This window comes from Labeo rohita, chromosome 8, assembly GCF_022985175.1.
Source record: "Labeo rohita strain BAU-BD-2019 chromosome 8, IGBB_LRoh.1.0, whole genome shotgun sequence".
Lineage (NCBI taxonomy): Eukaryota > Metazoa > Chordata > Actinopteri > Cypriniformes > Cyprinidae > Labeo > Labeo rohita.
Genome location: NC_066876.1, coordinates 28,114,341 through 28,134,163, shown reverse-complemented (window position 1 = coordinate 28,134,163; position 19,823 = coordinate 28,114,341). Strand labels below are relative to the sequence as shown.

General features: G+C 36.1%; 1 protein-coding gene across 2 annotated transcripts in view; it reads right to left on the bottom strand.

The window, feature by feature from the left end:
• The window catches only part of fibcd1a (fibrinogen C domain containing 1a), a 155,161-nt gene that overhangs the window by 33,104 nt on the left and 102,234 nt on the right, over positions 1–19,823 (bottom strand). The gene's annotated exons all lie outside the window — the stretch shown is intronic.

Here is a 19,823-nt window from a genome sequence, read left to right as displayed (position 1 = left end):
GGTCCAGGGTCACATTTGTGTTCCTGTTTTTTCATCTTTAAAGAACCTTTTTCCAATATAAAGAACCTTTGGTGCACAGTTAAAGTTCCTACATGGACCTAGTGTCACCAATAAAGAACTATTATATTCAAGAGTGTATGCAACCAAGCCTGTCACAAATATTCTCTCATGATCTCATTAACAAAACTGCTTCATACTAGGTGACACTTTTCTGGTGTTGATGAAGTGATGTTTTCGGATGGGCCTGTGGAGGTAAGACAAACACGGTTGGAAAATACTGTGAAAATATGCAACGATAACACAGGTGTGCACGCTTGGAGAAGCATTACCAGTGTCTGTCATGACATTTTCTTTTCCAAGAGGAAAAAAACAGGATTGATAACATTTATAATGGATTACGGTGTTTAAAAGCAAAGCCGCAAGATGCGATAGCATCTTATTTCCACAGAAGGAAGAAGAAAGATAGAGAGAGAAATAGAAAATAATGCAGAGGGGCAAGGACAGGAGAAGAAGATCAGAGGAGTTTTCAATTTTAGCTCACATCTTCCCATAAAATTCAAGGCCATCCGTGCATGGCCGGCGAGCGCCGTGTGGTTAATCCACGGCGCAAGATAAGTAGTCAGTCTAAAACAATCCGAATGCCGATTAATGGAACGCTTTGTGGATGCTGAGCAAGGCCATGTTTTATTCAGAGCCTCTAGAGAGCTATATTCACAGATAAATCACAGATAAAGACTCAGTGAAAATTGCCAATATTTTCATAGTGCCAAACAAGTCAGTGGGGACCACGTTGGTTTGATATCCATCTATTTCCCTGCTTAGATTCATTCCACAAGTCCGTAGACACATTGAAGCACTCCATCGACGAGGCAATGGATGTGTCTTGAAAGATCTACCCTATTTATTTTGTCCATCTGTTATTTTTATCTCTCTGAGTCATCCGGGAATTCACATACAGACCAAAGCGACTATTACCCGATGTGGACACAACGCTGTTCTCTATTGCCTTACATGAGATGTATGATGCACAGAGATCTCACATAATCCTGGAGGAAACCTACTGTTTTGACTTGCGAAGACTAACTCGTAAGGTAAAGAGAAGACTAAATCCATCATGAGAGAAATGCATTGTTAAAACAGGTATCTCAACAGCGGTGCCAGCCAGTAACAAGCTAAAAGTAGCAGCACTACATTTTTCAGTAGTGTGACAGTTGCCCACACTGCAAAAAACTATGTCTTACTCAGTATTTTTGTCTTGTTTTCCAGTAAAAAAAAACTTAAAACTAGATCTATCTACTTGAAAAGCTAAATTGCTTGTTTTCAGAGAACATCTCAACATTTCAATTAAATTATTTTTGGCAAATTATTCATGTTTTAATCAAACTAATTTGTTAGATTTATGCTTCAAATTTGAAATCAAATATTGGGGGACAAAAATCCACCATAAAAAGTACTCCACACAGCTCCAGAGGTTAATAAAGGCCTTCTGAAGTGAATCGATGTATTTGTCTAAGAAAAATATCCTTATTTAAAACATCATAAGTGTGATCTCTAGCTTACGCTAACTGTCTACACTGCCCTCCAAAAGTTTGGAAACACCCCTGGCAAAGTGTGGTTTTGGATGATATCAGCATAAATCCTTATCATTTTTGGTGCAAATACATTAAAGTAACTTGACATTATGATTGAAGACCAGCAATAATCATTTTCATTTTGATTACATAATAATGGCAATATATACAATGTCAAAGTCAGATATGCCCCTTTGCCAGCTGTGATGCCTGGTTACTGGTTTAAACTTGGCCCAGGTTTTTTAAAGATTTTTGGGTCAGTACACCTTAATAGCTTCAACAACTGATAGCCAATTAAGTTTAGAATACAATGAATTTAGGCCCAGATTATGCAGAGCTGTAATAGCTGCTAATGGTGGATATTTTGATGAATCGAAAATTTAAGTTTTTCTATGTATAAACTGTTTATGTAATAAAATATGTTTTCGTAGTTTGTGTTGTCCCTAATCAATGCAAAATTATCACAAATGAAAAAGGATTCATGCCAATATTGTCCAAAACCCCTTTTCTAGGGCGTTTCCAAACTTTTGGAGGGCAGTATACGTGCGTTCAATAGAAAGTGACGTTCTAGTGGTTGACGACTAAGTGGAGACTGGTTTTTCTTTGCTGTAAACAAAACTTGGTTCTTATGAGACTAGCATATACTCTCTGGAGTTTACGCTATGCCTAGGTTCTATGACATCTACTGGAACACCACTATCTCGTGAATGCATGACCGTTAGCAAAAGCTAGAGATTACGGTTTATAAAGTTATATGCTTATTTTCCTTTACAAACGCATTGATTTGCTTCAGAAGGCCTTTATTAACCCTCCAGAGCTATGTGGAGTACTTTTTATGATGGTGAATGCACTTTAGTGAACTCAAAATCTCAACACCCATTCACTGCCATTATAAAGCTCGGAAGAGCCAGGACATTTTTTAATATACCTCACACTGCATTCGTCTGAAAGAAGAAAGTCTAAACACCTTGTGCTTAAAAGAAGAAGTTCACTTCCAAAACAAAAATGTACAGATATTTACTCACCCCCTTGTCATCCAAGATGTTTGTCTTTTTCTTTCTTCAGTTGTAAAGAAATTATGTTTTTTGAGGAAAACATTTCATTTCAACATTTCAATTTTTCTCCATGTAGTGGACTTCTATGTTGGCCACAAGTTTGAACTTCTAAAATGTAGTTTAAATGCAGCTTCAAAGGTCTCTAAACAATCCCAGCTGAGGAAGAAGGGTCTTATCTAGCGAAACAATCGGTTATTTTCTAACAAAATGTACAATTTCGAAATCGAAAAACTCTCATCTCATTTTCTCCTCCAACTTCAAAACAGTCCCACATCGCTGCACAAGTACTGACCCAGTGTTTACAAAGTGAACGTGCAAAGAAGATCAAATGCCCTTTACAAAAAAAGGTAAAACGGATGGATGGATGGATGATTTTGAAGTTGGAGAATAGACAAGACAAGCGTTTGAGGTTAAAAAGTATATAAATTGTACCTTTTTTTTGGAAAATAACTGATTGTTTTGCTAGATAAGTCCCTTCTTCCTCAGCTGGGATCGTTTAGAGCCCTTTGAAGCTGCATTTAAACTGCATTTTGGAAGTTTAAACTCGATGACACTATAGGATATGGAGAGAAATGCTGAAATGTTTTCCTTAAGAAACATAATTTCTTTATGCCTGAAGAAAGAAAGACACAAACATCTTGGATGACAAGGGGGTGAGTACATTATCTGTAAATGTTTGTTCTGGAAGTGAAGTTTTCCTTTAAGGGTAAGTAAATTTCTCTCTTACACAAATTGTTGTCCAAACTGATTCTTTTGACTAAATTGGTTTGTTTGCTGGTTCATTTTTAATGAATCATTTCAAAAGATGACTCACCTGTTCATATAAGTCATGCTCTAGTAATATTTCTAGAACACAAATGTTTCTTTTTTTTTTGGGGTCATAGCAAAACAAATATTTAGCATTTATTTTATTATATGTTACTTTATTTTGTAAATACTCATACTTTACATTATATTTCTAAATATTCAGATGTTATACATTTTCAACTACTGTATTTGTTAATGTTATCCACTCCACATAAAACAAGTGTTTTCATATAGAATTTTATAATATATTTTCTGTAACTTTGCAGCTGTCTTTTTACGTCAGACAGAATGCCAGAACACAGTACTTGAACCACAAACTTTAACATTCAACTTTTAAACAAAATATTGTCAAACAGGTCTGAATACATAACGAAAGTGGACTTAGGGGTTAGGAGTATTTTGGAGTATTTTAATAATGTCCTTACTACTTTTCTGGGCCTTGAACTTGGTAGTTGTGTTGCTGTCTATGCAGGGTCTGAAAGCTCTCAGATTTCATCAAAAATATCTTAATTTGTGTTTTGAAGATGAACGAAAGTCTTACAGGTTTGGAACGACATGAGGGTGAGTAATTAATGACAGAATTTTCATATAGGGAAGGTCAGTATTGATTGAACATTTTCATCTCCATCCACGTTATAGGCTCCACTGACTAATTCAGAGCTTGACTAAATGCTTTAAAAAGCCTCCGTGTAGTTAGCAGTTACATTTGTTAATAACTTATAGTCCAGCTAACTACTTTTCAGTAGAGCTCCACTATAGACTGTTATAGTTCTCATCAATAAGCCACTTGCACAGTTAAACACAACCGCTTCTTTTTCTCAAGCACTAATTGCACAGCGCCGAGTCTTGTGTTCATTGGAAGATCAACAAAAATGTCACACTTCTCTCAGCTTGCGAGATGTAAAGGTTTCTCTCCCGCAGCTGTGATCGAACACACTACGGCATCAGCTGCACTTTAGACTGTTTAAAAATTTATTCTGAATTAACACTTTCTGACAGAAACATCTCACTTGAGCATCTGTACAATGGAGAGTCGCAGTATCGACTCGTGTTCTTCGCAATCCTCTGGTTTTTAAATATTGAGGAGGTCACTGTAGTTGGATTCTTCCATCTTGTGGAAGTAAACAATAATAGTGTGATTCAGAAGGGAGAGCTTCACACAAGCACACACACACACACACACACACATACACAGAGAAAGAAAAAAACAGGATCCAGTAGAGACAAGCGGCGAAAAGAAAATATGTTTGTCAGCAGTATCTCGGCCATACATCTCGGCGTAACATCCAGGGGGTTTTGGGATGTAATAGCAGGATACGGATTGGAAATGAGCGAGTGAGAGAACAAACCATGAATTTCAAAAAGGTGAGGATGTGAAGAAAGAGAGAGTAAACCAGCAGAGCCTTCATGTAGCTTTAATAGAGTTGGAAATGAAGCAAATTAGCAAGACTATTTTGTTGTTTTGTTGTTGTTTTTCGTTTGAGGGGTTTCTTTTGAGAAAAAGTCATTTCATCTGGCACAAAAAAAAAGACAATGAGACTATTTTAATTAAAGCATATTTTAGATGAAAATATGACTAAAAATAACAGTAACAACATAAAAAATTCTATCTACATTATATATATATATATATATATATATACACACACATATATATATATATATATATATATATATATATATATACATATATATATATACATAAAACATCATATATATATATATATATATATATATGTATATATATATACATATATATATACACATATATACACATGATGTTTTTCCTAAATGTTGATACATGTTTAAATTAACGTCTAAAAATTAATTTTGCACAAAAATAATATACACTACCTTTCAAAATGTTGCGGTCAGTAAGATTTTTTTTTTATTTGATTAATTAATTTATTACTATTATCTTTATTATTGATTTGATTAATTTCTTACTGTTTTTAATGTTGAAAAAACAATAATTTTTTTCAGCACTGGTTGGTGAATATTTGAAATAGAAATATTCTGTAACATTTTAAATGTATTTACTGTCAATTTTGATAAATTTGCATAAATAAAAGTATTAATTTCTATCAAAAAAATTATTGAACTGACTAAAAACCTTTAAATAGTGTAAATATTCATATAAATAATGTTTAATTGTTTTTTAAAAATGTTTAATTTTAATGAAAAATTATTGGAATTAAAATGATATGGCATTTTGGTCAAAATTTAGTCACATAAATTAATTTGACACAATGACATATTTACTTATTTTTATATTTACTTGAAATATTTACTTTTTTTATTTTTAGATTTACTTGATATTTATGTTTTTTTACTATTTTCAATGTTGAAAACCATTATGCTGCTTACTTTTTCTTGAAACTTTTTTTCAGGACTGGTTGGTGAATATTTGAAATAAAAATCTTCTGTAACATCGTAAATGTAGTTACTCTCAATTTTGATAGATTTGCATAAATGAATGTATTATTTCCTGTCCAAAAAAAAAGAAAGAAAAAAAAGAAATGAAAAGGTTTGAACTGACCTCAAACCTTTGAATGGTAGCGTAAATATGCACATAAATAATGTTTAATTTTTCAATTAAAATGATATGCCAATTCAAAATTAACCTAAATGAATTTGACATGCTGAAATATTTCCACACATAAAAGTATTCATTTCTGTCAAATGACATGTTATTTTGGTCAAAATGGACTCAAATAAATTAATTTGACATGATAAAATATTTACTAAATTTAAAAGAGGTTTATCTTTTAAAATATTTAAAAATTGTAACTAAATCAAGAGCTGTATAAAAATAAAAAAAATAATAAAATAAAAAAAAAAAACTTTAAACAACATGAGGGTGAGTAAACGATGGCAGAATTTTCTTTTTAAATATATTGGATCTTTTCATGGATGCAAATGACAGAATGACAATAAAGCAGACCAGGTAGCCAAAAGCAGACTTCATAGGCTCCTATCACAGCGTGGCTCATTTTTGAAGCGGCTTGGACTGTTAGCATGCATAGCAGTCTATTAATGGAGATTCTGTGTTGAGTAATGAGTACAGAGACAGGGGAGAAACACCCAGGAGAGGCGGCCATCTTTTTAACCCACTTTTTAAAATTCATTCGGCCAGACGTGGGTGCCTGCATGGAGCCGACATCAGTGGTGAGAAAATGCCTGTCTAAGCTTAATGAAATCAGTAGGACTTCAACATCCGAATAAGAAAATAAAGCAGGAAGCGAGAAAGCTGAGATTTAAGGGGGATTACGATATTCCGACAGTCAGCAATACATTGAGACGAGGGAAAACTGGTAGAAGTGCTTAACGACTTCTTTCTCTCATGACCAGCATGAGCGCCTGAGGCACAGCCAGTTTATGCACGTGTAGAAAATGGAAGTTACGCTCGTATGTCAAAGCTGCAAGAACTAAAAGCCACTGGCATGCTTTTCTGAGATGTTCTGCTGGTAACTAAGTCACTTCACATCAACAGCATCCGTCCACTCTCGCCTTGTTCACTTACGAGACGCGTTCACGCTGTTTACAAGCTACGCCACAAAAAAAGGGAATGTAATGGGTCAAAAAGCCCTTGAGATAACATCTTCATTTATCGCTAGCTGAAGAGCGCATATCTGTGAATAAATTGCAAATGCACAAGACAGTGAAGTTGACGGAGGAATGTTTTTTTATGCTTTCAAAGCTGGTGATTCAACAAGTATAAAAGTGTTTTTCACGGACTCTGTTAAAGAAGCAGATGAAAGCAAAGCACAGCTAGATATTTTTTACTGATCGTGACGAGGCAAGCCAACATAGTGGGTTAAAATAAGGATTTTTCTAACTTAGACTATCACTGGCAAAAAAATATAATTTTTAATGTTTGTGAAAAAATCTCTCTGCATTTATTTGATTAAAAATTCAGTACAGAATACAGTACAATACAATACAGTACAATACAATACAGAATATTATTACTATTTAAACTTTTTTATTGTAATATATTTTAAAATATAATATATTTCTGTGAGCTACATGTTAATATGCTGATTTGCTGCTCAATTACTATATTTTATTACTTCGGCCAATGCTAAAAATAAACAAATAATTCATTTGTATTATTATCATCAAGGTTTAAAATATTTTATTGCTGCTTTTTACAAAAAATTTATTATATTTTTGTGGACAGCGTGGGAATTTTTTTCAAGATTATTTGATGAATAGAAAGTTCAGTGATTTAATATATGATAAAATCAAACATTTAAAATGTTTTGCAACATTCTACACTGACCAAAATTATAAACGCAACACTTTTGTTTTTGCCCCCATTTTTCATGAGCTGAACTCAAAGATCTAAGACTTTTTGTATGTACACAAAAGGTCTATTTCTCTCAAATTTTGTTCACAAATCTGTCTAAATCTGTGTTAGTGAGCACTTTTCCTTTGCCGAGATAATCCATCTACCTCACAGGTGTGGCATATCAGGATGCTGATTAGACAGCATGATTATTGCACAGGTGTGCCTTAGGCTGACCACAATAAAAGGCCACTCTAAAATGTGCAGTTTTATCACACAGCACAATGCCACAGATGTTGCAAGTTTTGAGGGAGCATGCAATTGGCATGCTGACTGCAGGAATGTCCACCAGAGCTGTTGTCCGTGAATTGAATGTTCATTTTCAGAGAATTTGGCAGTACATCCAACCGGCCTCACAACCGCAGACCACGTGTAACCACACCAGTCCAGGACCTCCACATCCAACATCTTCACCTCCAAGATCATCTGAGACCATCCACCCGGACAGCTGCTGCAACAATCGGTTTGCATAACCAAAGAATTTCTGCACAAACTGTCAGAAACCGTCTCAGGGAAGCTCATCTGCTTGCTCATCATCCTCATCGGGGTCTCGACCTGACTGCAGTTCGTCATCTTAACCGACTTGAGTGGGCAAATGCTCACATTTGATGGTGTCTGGCACTTTGGAGAGGTGTCCCAGTTTTCAATGTACACATGGACAGATGGCAGACAGCGTGTATGGCGTCGTGTGGGTGAGCGGTTTGGTGATGTCAACGTTGTGGATCGAGTGGCCCATGGTGGCAGTGGGGTTATGGTATGGGCAGGCGTATGTTATGGACAACGAACACAGGTGCATTTTATTGATGGCATTTTAAATGCACAGAGATACCGTGACGAGATCCTGAGGCCCATTGTTGTGCCATTCATCCACAACCATCACCTCGTGTTGCAGCATGATAATGCACGGCCCCATGTTGCAAGGATCTGTACACAATTCCTGGAAGCTGAAAACATCCCAGTTCTTGCATGGCCAGCATACTCACCAGACATGTCACCCATTGAGCATGTTTGGGATGCTCTGGATCGGCGTATACGACAGCGGGTTTCAGTTCCTGCCAATATCCAGCAACTTTGCACAGCCATTGAAGAGGAGTGGACCAACATTCCACAGGCCACAATCAACAACCGGATCAACTCTATGCGAAGGAGATGTGTTTCACTGTGTGAGGCAAATGGTGGTCACACCAGATACAATACAGTAAAACTGCACATTTTAGAGTGGCCTTGTATTATAGCCAGCCTAAGGCAAATAAACATGTTGTCTAATCAGCTTCTTGATATGCCACACCTGTGAGGTGGATGGATTATCTCGGCAAAGGAGAAGTGCTCACTAACACACATTTAAACAATATTTGAGAGAAATAGGCCTTTTGTGTACATAGAAAAAGACTTAGATCTTCAGTTCAGCTCAGAAAAAATGGGGGCAAAAACAAAAGTGTTGTGTTTAGAATTTTGGTCAGTGTGTGTACATATATATATATATATATATACACAAACATACATACATACATACAAAGTTTAGAATACAATGAATTTAGGCCCAGATTGTGCAGAGCTGTAATAGCTGCTAATGGTGGATATTTTGATGAATCGAAAATTTAATTTTTTCTATGTATAAACTGTTTATGTAATAAAAATGTGTTTTTGTAGTTTGTGTTGTCCCTTATTAGTGCAAAATTATCACAAATTAAAAAGGATTCATGCCAATATTGTCCAAAAACCCACTTTCCTAGGGCGTTTCCAAACTTTTGGAGGGCATTATATATATACAAATGTATAAATTCATCAACATATTTTTAATGAGACACAAAAAACTTTTTACGCTAACAGTTTCTTTACATATGCAACCAAGATTTTTAAAGATCAATATGAGATCATGAAAATTATACAGTGATAATGTGACTATACTCATAAAAACACTTCAGCTGGAAAACAATGGGATATGATCAACATTCCTCATTGGTTGCAATTTTCAGTCCGTTCCAACTGATGATTCCAAGACAATCACAAGTCTATACAAAAACTTCTATGCAAACCAGCTAGATAATTTTAACTTGGTCAAAAAGTGAAAATCAGTTAAAATCACATCACTGAAAATCAAATGCTTATGTTTGTAATGCATAAAAATGTAATGATCAACAAATGCAAAACTCTAAATTCACAAACAGCACATATGCATCACCTGCAACTTGATGCATGTTTTCATCTAAAATATGGATGTCTTCAAAACATTTTTGATTTCGAATGCATGCAAAGTTAGTACACAATAATTAAAAAGCTATACTTTCCAGATGAAGCGCTCTTTAACAGCCATCTTTGAAATGCATGTGTGCCTAGTAGAGATCGGGGCAAGTGACAGAAACACTCTCACACTAACCCTCAGGCAATTCATCCTTATTGTTGAGCCCTGAAATATATCTTCAGAAAAAAAAAATCAATGAATGAAATAATGGCTCCTGTTCTTTATTTCTGCATAGTCTTTTATATATCGACCACAGCCTGTGGCCTGACCAACTTCTGCAAAGTTTCCTTGCCAGAAGGAAGTTCAGAGGGTCAGACTAAAACTGTCTGTCATTGCGTACTCTGCAAGGAGTTTTACTGTTTGACTCTATCTCTGTCTAGATATTGTGGCAGTATCTGCGCTCAGGAAGATAAGGACAGAGGACACGAGATTACAGACTACAGAGCATTTGTTATGAGTCACGTATTAGAAATGTTTCATTGTCAAAATACTTCCTTAATATAAAGACTCGAGAGGCTTCCTTTAAAAGACAGGAGTCTATTGAATTATTTTTCCAGATATTACACATTTCAGCTTTAATGAGTGCCGACTGACGTCGCCAACAGCACATGCTGTGCAGCACTAGCAAAGCAGACACGTTTCATATCAATTATGCTGAGAAAGTCTCACATAGTCTCTCAGCGTCTCTCTATTGTGATTACGTCACCAAAAAGCTCATCAGAAACATCCATCTGTCCTGTCTTGTATCCAAAAACATGACAAAGAGCAAACGAAATGCTAAATCTTTTGTAGTGTAAACAGTTTTGCCAATTTCTGACTTCTGTCAGGACACATTTGTGATGAGATGAGGCTCATGAGAACCGATGAGATTATAAAAGGCGATCCTTTTTTCTGCTGACGTGAAGCTGGACAGACTTGGGACCGCTATGTGATGACTGTGGGGATACGGCAGGGATAGAGTAAATGTGATTAAATACACCCTTTTCTTCCTTGAGAGGATGTGAGAAAAGGGTTAAGTTTATTATTTTGGCCAAAAGAAGCAAGTTCACTTCATAAAAGAACAGGTCAACAGGATTCTCATAAAAAGCTCACTGCACAATTTTATATCTGGTTTATTATTTGATTTTCAGGTCATGTTAACATGCGGACATAGGGGTGCACAGGGCACAAACTAATGCAGGGTTAGTTGTAACACACATGGTTCAAGTCCGAGTCCCAAAGGGCCGAGTCCGAGTCCAAGGAAACAATACTGTTTGTCAGTACCTTAACATTGTTTTAACCCAAACTCAGTCCTGGAGGGACGTGTCCTACAGATTTTAGCTCCAGCCCCAATTAGACACACCTGAACCAGCTAATCAAGCTCTTACTAGGCATACTAGAACCCCCCTGGCAGATGTGTTGAGGCAAGTTGGAGCTAAACCAAGGGCCAGGAAAATACAGCAAAAACTAATAAAATAATGTAAGTACAAAAACATTCTCAAGCTTACTGAAGGCAAGTATTCCTCCAAGTATTACTTACAAGCAAAATTATATATAAATATATTAATAAAAAAATACAAATGAAAAATAGAATCTGTTTAAAAAATATAATTTTTAGTTTTTTAGAATTTTTCAGATCTTTGGACTTTATCTAAAGGCTATTACAGAAACTACAGACATTTTAATGAATAATAAATGTAAAAATAAAACACTGCAGAATCTTCACTGTATACATTAAGGTGATTCATATAAAAGTTAATAAGTCATTCAGTGAAGAACATTGAGTGATTTTCTCTTTTTCTTTTGTTGTTTGATTAACATTTATAAAACGTCTGGATCTGATGCTCAGATCAAAAATTTCGATGCATCAGTATTTCTCCCAACTGTTCAGGTTTACTTAGGACAAAAACCACCTACATTTACATCAAAAGCCTCCGAGATGAGTATGTGTGTAGCAATAACACAACCTAATAGAATTTAAGCAGAAGAGAACTCAGCATTCACACACTGACTGAGAGGCGCGTTCTGTGAGAGCGCTTTGAGTGTGTGCGTACATAAACCTGTCGGCTTTCAAGTAGCCTATTGGACAAAACTTAAACACATGCAAATACTGAATATCACTTTCGTGATAATGCATCGAGTGAGTGATATTTGCGTCAACTGTCCCTGGACTCGGTTGGACTCTGAATATTTTCAGAGACCGAGTCAAGTCCGAGTAAAAATGCATCTGAGTCTGTGACAAGTCTGAGTCCGCTAAAAAAAAAAAAAAAAAAAAAAAAAAAAAGCGCTGAATATTTAGTACATTTCTGACTGAAGTTATTTTTTTTTAAACTGTTTTCAGAGTTTATTTAAAATGAGACAAATCTGCTATTATTTTAATCTCCAATCTGTTATTTTTCAGGTTAGATAAATTTAATGCTTCACTAACTACCAGAAGACACTAACCGTTTTAAATTTTAGTTGCACAGATGGGGAACATTGTAACACTGCGTTACTATTATTAAACAATGCTACTCTATGACATTAGTGATGCAATTTACACTAATTACTTTCATGAATTTTAATGAGAAGCCACGAAAAATGGGTAAATAAAGACTGACAATCAATGTTTAATGTTTAGACATTATTATTTCAAGAAATGTAAAGCATTTTGGCTGATCTTGTCAGGGTTGTGTCAGACTGAGACACACAAAGACGAGATATATTTAACAGTCTTTAAACAGGAACAGCAGGGAGACACACACCAAACTACATCAAGGTCCGTCGACAAACACTGAACAGAATCCAACTTATAAGGGGGTGCAAACGATACATGGACAGGTGTGGATAATTAACCAATGAGAACTTAAGAAACGGAACAGGAAAACCATATAAGGACACAAGGGAGAAACCAACATAACAGCTCAACGGGGGTGTGACAAGGGCAAAACCAACACAAACAGTTCTAGGGGTGTTACGACGAGGCGCAGCCAAAGGAGTGGAGTCCTGAGGCGATGGCAGGACGACGACCGACCAAGGCGGAGCCGGAGGGATGATGGAGCTCAGTGGAGATGAGGGAGCTGAGAGCCGGGGTGGAGCCGCTGGGTCGGAGGGCCGAGGCGGAGTCCAGGACTCTGAGGCCGGAGGCGGAGATGAGGAATCCTCCAACCACGACACCGATGGAGACTGGCAGACCCGCAGCGAGCCCACCGCACTGATGGTGGGCTGAGGGTGAGCAGATGGGCTGCCAGGAGACAGCGGTGGCGGGACTGAGGCCGCAGAAACAATAGATGGAGATGACAGAGGGAGGGTGGGTGGGAAATCCAGGCAGTCAGGTAATTTAGATGGTGGAAGAAGAGCGGGCATGTCTTCATCTACATCTTCAGAGAAATTACTCAAATCTTGTTCCAGGATGTCAGGCAGTTTAGATGGTGGAAGAAGAGCGGGCATGTCTTCATATACATCTTCAAAGAAATTAGTCAAATCTTGTTCCACAACAATTAGTCCCAGATCCAGGCATTGCTCACCCTCAGCGGTGGTGCAGTGGGCAGTGCTGTCCTCAGCACCCTCACGCCCATCTGGAACGTCCACCGTCGCAGGCTCTGTGGCCGGCTCTCGCACCTGGTCCAACAGGAGAGGCTCTGGCTCCTGGGCGATCCGCAGCTCTGTCGCTCCACATGGCGATGACTCCGTCACGCTGGGCTCTGGCTCTCCGTCCACAGTGGGCTCGGGCTCATGCTCCGCGAAACGGGGTGATGGTTGGCTGGATTCTGGGTCTGGAGTGGGGCTGGTGTCGTCCTCCACGGTCCGCGAAGATCTGCTGGACACCAGCACCCACTCAACATAGGCGGCGAGGCTCTCACGAGGACCATTTCCGGATAGCTGAGCTCGTGCGGTTGGGTTAAGTCCAGTTAGATAGAACGAGCAAAGGCTGCTGACCGGGTAGTGTGTCATGGAGGTGAGGAACATAAAGTCCTTGGTGTGGTCCTCGAGAGAGCGATTCCCCCGCTCCAGGAGATGGAGGAGGACAGCAGGGAGATCCATAATGGGGTAAAACATAAAATAAAACACTGAATAAAAAAAACAAAAAGAAAATGTGGGGAAAACGCCGCTTAACTTTTGTTGGTCCGATCTTCTGTCACGGTTGGGTGTGGCAAGGAAATGCATGAAGACAAGATTAACACGAACAGGAATCTTTAGTCAAATCCAAACTGGTAATTCCAACAAGGGCAGGAGAACACACAACCAAAATAACCTTGAGTTCGGACCTTCTGTCAGGGTTGTGTCAGACTGAGACACACGAAGACGAGATATATTTAACAGTCTTTAATATAATCCAAAGAACAAGGGTAAACAGGAACAGCAAGGAGACACACACCTAACTACATCAAGGCCCAACAACAAACACTGAACAGAATCCAACTTATAAGGGGGTGCAAACGATACATGGACAGGTGTGGATAATTAACCAATGAGAACTTAACAAGAAACGGAACAGGAAAACCATATAAGGACACAAGGGAGAAACCAACGTAACAGTCCAACGGGGGTGTGACAAGGGCAAAACATACACAAACAGTTCAATGGGTGTTACAGATCTATTTGTTTTGCATTCATTGTCAAATTTAAATTAGAATACTTTTAATAATAAAAAAAAAAAAAATGGCATAATGGATTTTTTTTATTGACAAAATATTTTAGTTTGTCTTGTATATTTTTTTCATTAGACCAGATGATACAGTGTGCCCCTCAGATGTTACAATGTAACCCACCTATGGGGCACGTTGTCACATTTCAATTCCATTATTTTGGGGCAAATAAAGAAAAAAGCTGCACTGTAATGTTACGAAACAAAACCACATATTTGTACTAGACAATTGCGAAATTAATGTGGAAAAAATTTACAAAAAACTGACAAAGTCAAAAAATGTTAGGCTGTGCCCCGCTCTCCTCTATAACATTTTTAAGCATTTATAGACTATATAATTGTGATTAAAATTTGACGCAACTTTTTTATTTTTATTTATGTAATTATTTATTTATTTTTGTGAATAATTATTATATTTGTGAGCATTCTCATAATTGATTTTGCGGTCAGTAAGGTTTTTAAATGTTTTTATAAGAAATCTCATATGCTCATTAAAGCTCAAAAATAGAGTAAAATAATAACAATAATTTAAATACAATTTAAAAATAGCTGGTTTATATTTTAATATAATTTAAAATGTCTTCAGTGTCACATAATCCTTCAGAACCCATTTTAATATGTTGAATTGCTGCTCAAGAAACATTTTATTATTAATTATTAATGTTGAAAACAGCCATTCTACTTAATATATTTTATGAAAACTGATACATTTTTCACAATTCTTTGATGAATAGAAAAGAAGGATTTTTTTTTTCAATAAAACTCTTTTACAAGATTATACATGTCCTTACTGTCACTTTTGACCAATTTAATGTATTCACGTTGAATAAAAGTAATTTTAAATGTAGTGGCAGTGCAGGTCTATACTCTGTTATTTTGTACAATCTTGATGGGCTCCATAGTACAATGGAAATAATTAAAAGCCTCCTTTTGTGGTATTTCTAGATATTTTTTAACCTTGACACAGTCAGTTATACATAAAACAAACCCGCTGATTAAGTTGATATCAGCTCACTGTCATTTAGCATCCATTAACATGATCACTAATTAAACTATAAAACTGATTAAACTTTAAAATCCTGTAAATTCTTACACATAGACTTCTACTATCACCTCAGGTGGGTGGTGGTCACATATGATCCCCCTCTAGCTCATTTCATTAGTTAAATAGATGGTGTTACAACACTCCTTGCCCTCCCCTTTGGTAAGGATGTAGTCATTATAATTATTAAGAACAATAGCAGTTCATGGGAGCTCGTCACAAGTGTAAGCGTGATGAGCGCTTGAGTCTTGTATCGACACTCATCTGTAAATATTCAGGGAATTACTTATTATAAGCAATTCAATAGAATTATGTGAAAATGACTGATAAAAGACTTATTTATAGTGCTCTGGGAGGTTGATCATGAATGGATATGCTAATACACTACAAAAGGAAATTATGGAATGATAATTCAAACCTCTCCTTTGATGACACAAAAATACACTCTTGTGCATTAATATTCATATTGCTCCCTTAATATTTTCGACTTACATTTATGCATAAGCATTTCATGCTAATTGGTAATGTGGCACTAAAACGATCTTTGCTAAAAGTAGCTCATAAGTTTCTTTGAGAAACTTCAGATTTTTCCGTCATTCGCTCTATACAGAAACCAAAGGAAATGCTGATATATTGTATTCAGTATTGAAAAGTAATAGTAAAAAAGTTGTTTTTAAATTTAAAATGTAATTACTACATTTTTTGTATTTTTATGCTTATTAGAGTATTATAAGCATAGGAGATGGTACAGTCGATGTCATAAGTTTACATACACCTTGCAAATTATTTTGCCAAAATAAGAGGGATCATACAAAATGTATGTTATTTTTTATTTAGTACTGACCTGAATAAGATACTTCACATAAAAGACGTTTACATATAGTCCACAAGAAAACAAAATAGCTGAATATATATAAATCACACCATTCAAAAGTTCACATATGCTTGATTCTTACTGTATTGTTACCTGAATAATCCACAGCTGTGTATTTTTTTTTTTTTTTTTTGTGTTGTCCTAAACAGTTACACTGCCTGCTGTTCTTCAGAAAAATCCTTCAGGTCCCACAAATTCTTTGGTTTTTCAGCATTTTTGTGTATTTGAACCCTTTCCAACAATGACTGTATGATTTTGAGATCCATCTTTTCACATTGAGGACAACTGAGGGACTCATATGCAACTATTACACAAGGTTCAAATGCTCACTGATGCTTCAGAAGGAAAAATTATGCATTATGAACCAGGAGTGTAAACTTTTGAACAGGATGTAGATGTGCATTTTTTATTATTTATTTATTTTTTTTTTTCATTTAGCACTGCCCTTCAGAAGATACAGAATATATTTACATGTTTCCCAGAAGACAACATAAATTAAATTTACCCTGATCTTCAAATTCCAGAAGTTTTCACCCCCAACTCTTAATGCATTGTTTTACCTTCTGGAGCATCAGTGAGTGTTTGAACCCTTCAGCTGTCCTCAATCTGAAAAGATGGATCTCAAAATCATACAGTCATTGTTGAAAAGGGTTCAAATACACAAAAAAGCTGAAAAACGAAAGAATGTATGGGACCTGACGGATTTTTCTGAAAAACATCAGGCAGTTTAACTGTTCAGGACAAACTAGAGACTCATGAACAACCATCACTAAACTAAAAAAAACTGCTGTGCATCATTCAGGCAACAACACAGTATTAAAAATCAAGTGTATGTAAATTTTTGAACAGGGTCATTTTTTAATAAATTCAACTATTTTCTCTTGTGGACTATGTGTAAATGTCTTTTATGTGAAATATCTTATTCAGGTCAGTACTAAATAAAAAATAACATGTATTTTGAATGTATTTTGTATGACCTTATTTTGGTAAACTAACTAACATTTTGCAGATTCTGCAAGGTGTATGTAAACTTATGACCTCAACTGTACATAAGAGAAGAAACAGCTAAATAAAGTCATTATTTTTGTTTTCTTTGCGCACAAAAAGTTTTCTTGTAGCTTCAATACATTACACTTGAACTACTATAGTCACTTTGACTATTTTATTGATGTCCTTACTAACTTTCTGAGCCATAAAACATGTCAGTTGCATAGCTGCCTATGCAGGATTAGAAAGCTCTCGGATTTCATCAAAAAATATCTTAATTTGTGTACTGAAGATGAACGAAGGTCTTACGGGTTTGGAACGACATGAGCGTGAGTAATTAATGACACAGTTTTCATTTTTGGGTGAACTATCCCTTTAAACACTTGCGTACCTCATACCTAAACTACCTTACTAACTATTATTAATTAGCAAATTAGGAATTTATTGAGGCAAAAGTTGTAGTTAATAGCTAGTTAATAGTGAGAACTGGTCTTTAAAATAAAGTATGACCCTTTTAACTATTAACTAGCTTTAACCAACATTCAAAGTTGTAACTATTCTAGTTGAAAGTAGTTTAATTCGGATTTCTTACATTCAAATACAGCAATTCTGCACCTTGTTTGTTCAGATTGAATTTAAACCCAGCATGTGATCTGGAATTGTAAGGCATTTCCAATTCAATTCAGAATGGCGCCCAAGTAAGTTCTGCAACAGAGCTATTGTGAACTGTGCTCCATATCCTATTTGTTAAAGGTGAGAGGCTAGATTGTCTCTTGCTACAGGTCCTCTGCCCTCCCCAGTTTCCCTGTCACCTCATTCCTGATGAGTCTGTGTTGTTGATGTTTTCTGGAACTCATTTCGCCAGCCCTGGAGGTTAATTGTCTTCAGCTCCCTCATGTCTCTTATTGATTAAGAGCGTGGGCCGGAGCAGCTCGACTCATTGGCACCGATGCACATCTTCAGCACGAGGCAGGGCCTTGAACCTCATCACTCCAGGGAGGACTGTTCCATCCCGGGCCTGCCCGCGGGGACCCGAACCCCTGACCACCAGCGGCACAAGCAATATCTGTGCCGAGCAGCCTGTGGAATTGCTCTAGGCTGGTCTTACTCACTGTGAAGAAAAAGGAGCAGGCCATGGGAAAAGTCATTCTCAGCCACAGCGGGCGTGAGAGACGCTGCTAGCCAGTGCTGTCCTGTGCTCGCTGTGAAGCTGTCAATCTCTCGAAGATGACACTCCGTGACGGGCCTGTCATAGTTCATCATCACTGATTGAGACGCAGGACCCTGAGCGCACATTACAGACAACAACTCTACAAGTCTAGACCGAAAATGTTTAGCAGGCAAAGGCGAAAAAAGAAACAGCCCATAAGCACTGCCGTGGCTGGAAATATTTCCATCTTTTTTTTCCCTCGAAAGAGGAGCAACCTTGCAGTAAATAAAAGAAAATGCAATTTATCTTCTTCACGTTCAACATATTGGAGAGCAACCGGCTGTCACGGAAAAAACACAAACAAACCACACTGTTTTCCTTATTCCATCTATCAAGTTTAAAAGAGTAGTTCATCCAAAAAATGAAAGTTCTGTCATTATTTACTCGCCTCACATCGTTTCAAAATGGATTCTCAAATATTTTTTGAGAAGCTTTAAGCTTTTTGTCCCCATACACTGACAGTTCATAAAAACCAGGTATGTTAAGCACCTTAAAAGTAGAGTATACATCTCCATTCCAAGTCTGAAGCCATACCATAGCCATACTTTGTGTGAGAAACAGACGTAACACTAAACAGAAGATGTGGATTTTATTTTATAAAATAACTTTTTAGTTTTGAATGAAATACAAATATATTTATACTTTACTAGCTTGTCACAATACATTCTGAGGTTGCCTTTTAATTTTTATTTAATATTTTTATTTGTTTAATATTTTTTAATACATTATAGATATACAGATATAGATATTTTATTTGATAGAATAGTATATATATATTTGATAGTCATAAATCAGTCATAACATAAAAATGTATTATCAAATTAGTTTAATTGTATTTACCATCATTTTAAATTTAATTTAATTTAATTTGATAAAATATCTAATTACTCGTTTTGAATAAAATACAAATACATTTATATTTACATTTCTCTGAGCTTGTCACAATGCATTCTGACCTTGCCTTTATTTTTTATTTAAGATTGTAATTTTTAAAAAAAATATTTTATTCATTTTATTTAAGACATTATAGACCGATTATATTTGAGAGATAAATATTTATTTATTTTATTTTTATAGT